General features: G+C 41.3%; 1 pseudogene; it reads right to left on the minus strand.

Moving 5' to 3' along the window:
• Positions 1 to 4,741: 4,741 nt before the first annotated feature.
• LOC110594233 lies at positions 4,742 to 5,618 on the minus strand (annotated as a pseudogene).
• Positions 5,619 to 6,259: the final 641 nt, after the last annotated feature.

Here is a 6,259-nt window from a genome sequence, read left to right on the forward strand (position 1 = left end):
CCCCACTCAAAGGATCCCCTTTTATATTTCTTGCAGGGCTGGTTTAGTGGTCACAAAACCCTTTAGTTTTTGTTTGTCGTGGAAACTCTTTATCTCTCCTTCTATTCTCTGTGCCTCCTGGATTTGGATTTTTGTTTCTTTTCCCAGATTAGGGAACTTTTCAGCTATAATTTGCTCAAATAAACCTTCTGGCCCTTCCCCCTCTCTTCTTTTTCTGGGACTCCCATATTAGGGATGTTATTATGCTTTAATGAGTCACTGAGATCCTTAAGTCTGCATTTGTGATCCAATACTTTTCTTTTCCTCTTCTTTTCAGCCTCATTATTTTCCATCATTTTATTTTCTCTAACACTTATTCCCATTCCTCTGCTTCTTCCATCTCTGTGGCCATTGCATTGAGATGGTTTTGCATCTTAGTTATAGCACTTATTTCTGCCTAATTTTTAGGTCTTTTATCTCTGCAGTAAGGGTCTCTTTGGTTTCTTCTATGATTTTTTCAAGCCCAGCTGTTATGATTATTGTTTTAAATTCTGATTCATGCATATTATTTATATCTATTTTGATTAGCTCCCTGGCCATGACTACTTCTTGTTCTTTGTTTTGGGGATGAATTCCTCTGTCTTGGCATTTTGTCAAGGTCTGCTTCTTGTGTGCTAGGAAAGCATGTGCCTCGTCCTATTTCCACTACAGCTGAAGCTTTGCAGCACTCTATGATCAGTTAACCTGATGCCTACAAGGATTTGTACTGGTCTTCTGGAGGAGGGCCTGCTGCAATTCTGGCTTTCAATAACATTTGCTCTATTAAATAGGCCCCTGTAGAGCACAGGGTGGGGGGCTTGGTGTAAGTGGCTCAAGCCTCCACTGTATATGCTGCTGAGTCCCTCTCTGCTGATAAAAGGGGTAAAAAGGGGCACAGACCTGCTCTTCCTGGAGAGAGAAGTTTGCACCCACCACTGTCCAGGATACAGTCACAGAAGAGTGAACAATCTCCACTCTTGTGTCCCAGGCTTCCATCAGATTCCTGCCTTCACCCTGTCTGTGTCCAAGCCATCAGCCCATCTGACAGCACAATACTCCTGTGTTTTATCTCAGAAACACAGCTGTGTTTCTTTCTTTCTTTTTTTTTTTTTTAAGATTTTATTTATTTATTTGACAGAGAGACACAGCGGGAGAGGGAACACAAGCAGGGGGAGTGGGAGAGGGAGAAGCAGGCTTCCCACCGAGCAGGGAGCCCGATGCGGGGCTCGATCCCAGGACTCTGGGATCATGACCTGAGCCGAAGGCAGACGCTCAACGACTGAGCCATCCAGGCGCCCCCACAGCTGTGTTTCAAAACTCCAAATGTTAGGGACCCGCACACTGCAGACCCATGTTGATTCTCTTGGGGAGGGTCTTGCCTTGCCCTGGCTGGTACTTTTTGTCCTAGAGAGCTATTGCATGATTTCACAGGGGCTTGAATTTTATAGTAAAGCACAGCAAAAAACTGGCATCCTGGTTAGCTGCCCTCACAGGTGTCTCTGTTCCTATGCTAATGAATAGGCAGCTCAGTGGTGCCCTGCCTCCCCATCTCTTTTGTCCCCTGAGAGGCCGTGCCACATCTCCCAAATGCACTCCAAGAAGGGGAACTGTCTCCCAGCAGGACCCAGGGGATCCTCAGAGCATCCTGCCCTCTTCTGGGCCTCTGCCCTCCTTCCCCCCATTATACCCACCAGGCTCAACCCTGATGATGGTGAGGACTTCTAAAACTAAAGACTTTCAGTTCTGCTGCTTGTAAAAACTTGTGATGGGGCACCTGGGTGGCACATCTGACTCTTGGTTTCAACTCAGGTCATGATTTGAGGGTTCTGGGATTGAGACCCATCTCAGGCTCTGTGCTCAGCACAGAGTCTGTTCAAGATTCTCTCTCTCCCTCTGCCCCACCTGCTCATGCTCTCTTTCAAATAAATCTTAAAAAACAAACAAACCCCCTAAAAACTTGTGGTAATCAGCCCCTCTCCTTTTCCCAGTTAATGGTTTGAGGAAGAGTTTTTCTCTTGCAATCCCGTGTCTGCTCTCACTCTTTCTCTCCTTTCTTTCTTTCTCTCTCTCTCTGATCAGGCTTCCTCCCCTCCACAGCACCCACAGTTTTTCTCTCCCTCGAAACAACCCTCTGCAGCTCCTAGATTTTGTGATGTGGCCTCTTTTCTCCCTCTAGTTGTGCAATTTGTTCTTTCAGTCCTCTGATTTCTTGGGTGTACAGAATGATTTGATAATTGTGTAGCTGTGTTTGAGGGACAAGACAAGCATAAGGTCCTGCTACCACTCTGCCATCTTAACTCCTTCAAGAGGAAGCTCATTACAGTGAATTTTAGGGTAAGTGGGCCTTTGGATTTTGTTTTACTTTTGGGGCCTATCAAGCTTAAGGAATACACTCAGCTGGCTCACTTTAAGCTTCTAGCTATATTGATTTTACTTTAAGAAAAAAACTCTTACTGGCTCAATATGTAAATTTTGAATCCCAATACGTAAAACATGTTATAGGTGATGTTTTTATGATATATTTATAAAAATTACTAAAAGGTGTACAGAAATGTTCTGGGTGGCAGAAAAACCTAATATGGAAAATTCATACGGCTTAACTGAATTAACTAGTTACATCCCTCATTTTTTCCATATTGCTTCCTTTAAAAAAAACAACGGGGGAATAAAGTGGGCTTTCTGAAATGAGGGGTTATGCATTGTGTTCTTCTCAAGATATTCTTGGATCAGAAATGTCCAATTTTGTAACTCAGTTAATGAGGAATTAAGTCTTAATGGTGGTGCCATGTTTGGAAGGAAATGGTGCCTGGCAGTTGCTGTCAGAGTAGAGGGATCCTAACTCAGAGGAACTGAGTTCTAGAGATAAGCATATGTGCACAGAACTTGTTTCAGACTACGTTTAAAGTGGTTAGCTTGCAGTTACTGCATAGGAATTTCACAAAAATAAATGATTTCTGTGTCTGTTTTTTCCTGCCTGGGCATCTCAGGTGAAATACCTTGATTCCTACCCTAATCCCTACTAACTTACAAATATTCATTCTCTTTTCTTTCCACCTTTTTTTTTTTTTTTAAAGATGATCTAGAGGTGCTGGGTGGCTCAGTTGTTAAGCGTCTGCCTTTGGCTCAGATCATCATCCCAGGGTCCTTGATCAAGCTCCGCATCGGGCTCCCTGCTCAGTGGAGAGCCTGCTTCTCCCTCTCCCTTTGCCTGCCTCTCTGCCTATCTGTGCTCTCTCTCTATCTGTCAAATAAATAAATAAAGTCTTTTTAAAAAAATTAAAAGATGAGCTACTCATCAGTACTCTAGCATACTGTCTTTCCTCTGAGATCTTGGTCTTCAATCACAGTTTCCCTTTCTTTTCTAATGTTCCATCAAACTTCATTTTTAAAAGTTCAAAGAAAATTTTACTAAGAATTTCAAATGGTAACAACAAATGTTAAACCATGCACAGAATCCTCTAACTGTTGAGTTCTATGGGACTCACAGGTTGCCCAACCATAATATTGCCCCATGTACATGCATTGGAGTTTCCTCAGTAGGAAGCAAAGTGAGACCAGACCATGAAGGGAAACCTTTCTGAGGCAATCATAATTTTTCTTTAATACTAGAGTTCCTCAGAACAGCCTGGAGTAGCTTTTTTCAATAGAAATATAAGCTATAAATTTTATTTTTATATATAATTTATTACACACATTTTATACACACAGATATAATTTTAATTTTTCTAGAATCCTGTGTTTTATTTTTTAATTTAATTTTAATTTTTTTACAGATTTTATTTATTTATTTGACAGAGACAGTGAGAGAGAGCACAAGCAGGGGGAGTGGGAGAGGGAGAAGCAGGCTTCCCGCGGAGCAGGGAACCCAATGCGGGGCTTAATCCCAGGACCCTGGGATCATGACCTGAGCGGAAGGCAGACACTTAACAGCTGAGCCACCCCGGTGCCCCTTTAATTTTGGCATTTTAAATTTAGGTTTGTTTTATTGAAGTTTATGTTAATTCATGCTGTGTTTCAGTAAGAACAATATAGATTCTGTATCTGTGGCTCCAGTCAGATATCCAGTGGTATAAATTAGGTTTAAGTTATACATACTGAACAAAAGAGACTGAGCAAGGAAGGGTGGGGAGGGGTCCTCAGAGGGAGAGGGAAGGAGAAGAAATACAGAACTGAACTTGCATGTATGCTTTTCCATACCACCTTCAATGCTAACCCGCTTTGGAGGAAGAGTAAAAGTAAGCAAGAATGGAACAGCCACAGATTATTGAGCTGTTAAACTTTTCAGCAATACTTCAGCAGAGTTTGAAACACTTTTTACAGCAAAACCATTACAAGAACTCTCCAAACAACCTATTGGCAGTAGGCGGTTCTCCAAGCTTCCTTCTTATCATTTTTGTGAGTGAAGAAAGCTGTAAGGCCTCTACACTTACCATGCACTTACATGATAATCTGACACTATGGACATCAGACATGAAGGGTAATGGTGAAGAGCAGAAAATTCCCCCATTATCACTGAGAACCACCAAATCTGACCTTATTTGGTCTCACAATTTAGGTTCCTACCCTGTTGGATTTATTTATAATTTTTTTTATAATTGTGAGAATTTTCAATGGGGGTGGGTTGAGAAGGAATGGAGTGGTCAGAGATGGTTTCCCTTTTGGCTTTTATGTGTCATTGATTTTTATCTTCTGCATCATGCAGTGCTTTTTTTTGCATCAGTCATTAGGCACAGTCAGAGGAATTAAGAATTTCATAGAATTTCATTTATCTTTTTTTTTTTATTTGAGAGAGAGAATGAGAGACAGAGAACACAAGAGGGAAGAGGGTCAGAGGGAGAAGCAGACCCCCTGCCGAGCAGGGATCCCGACGCGGGACTCGATCCCAGGACTCCAGGATCATGACCTGAGCCGAAGGCAGTCGCTTAACCAACTGAGCCACCCAGGCGCCCGAATTTCATTTATCATAGACGACTGAAAAATAGAGAGCTAGTCCTAAGTTAATGGGATGCATTGGTGGAAGTTTTGTCATTGCAAAATCACTAGCAGCTTTCTAAGCCAGTAGGCGGTTCTCCAAGCTTCCTTCTTATCATTTTCTGTGGCAAATTCAGCCAGATACCTGTGGTAGTCTCCTTTCCTAAAAATTTTATAATTGAAATATTGGATTCTCCCGTGCTGGAATGAGCTGTTTGTTCAGTACATCTAAAATGTGACAAAGATTAATTTAACTCAGTCTCAACCATTTGCTGATATTCCTGAGTCATTTTTAGTTTGTCTTCTCCTCTCTCTCTTTTTTTTTTTCTTTCCATTCAATGCTGCTGATTATTCTCCAGGAAGCTCTTCTGGCTGCAATCACATTTTACATGCAACAGATTGGGGGTTTCTTTCTTCAACTGTTAACTACACATCCATCCCTGCAACTTTCTTCATTGATTCCTCTGTTCTGTCATAAGCCTGCTGGGTCAGCTTTACCTGGTACACTAGCTACTTCTACCATCTACAGTGTTAGCAGCTCAGCAGGGTCTGAACAATGGATGAAAGTGGGTAGAATATCCGACTCTCGCAACCTCTTTCTCTGTGCTGAGCAGGAAAAATGGTGGCATCTCAATTTTATTTTATTTTTTAGTTTTTACTTTAATTCCAGTTAGTCAACATACAGTGTTATATCAGTTTCAGGTATATAAAATCCAGATTTTTAAATTATATATAATTTTTAAATAAAAATATAACTCATTAAAAATGAAATAGTATTAATATTTTATTTTCTAAATATTCCCCAAATTTTATTATTTCAATATGTAATCAATGTAAAAAGTAATTTATTGACATATTTCACTTTTTTTAGTCTACATATATAAAATTCAATAGGTATTTACTCTTTCAACACATCTCTGTTCTGGACACTCTTCAACTGTTTGGTAGTCACATGTGGCCAATGGCTACCTTATTAGATAGTGCAGGGCCCTTAAATGGGAAACTAGTCCCAATATAGGAAGACTTACAGTGGCAGCTTCTGTCCATATAGTCAGTAGGTTCTAAAATCAGTCTTGCAGCCATGGACGTCCATTTCATGCCCTTCATCACACCTCCCTATAGGGTTGACCGGGTTTCCTGCCAGGCTTCTTCCCTGGAGCTCCTTTTCTGGTCCAGCTGCAGGCCTGGTTTGTAGGGTGAAGAGTTACCTCATAGAACTAAGTTGACGCAGCTGAAGCCACCCTTTCTGGCCTCACCTATAGTTCCTAAT

This window comes from Neomonachus schauinslandi, chromosome X (assembly GCF_002201575.2).
Source record: "Neomonachus schauinslandi chromosome X, ASM220157v2, whole genome shotgun sequence".
Lineage (NCBI taxonomy): Eukaryota > Metazoa > Chordata > Mammalia > Carnivora > Phocidae > Neomonachus > Neomonachus schauinslandi.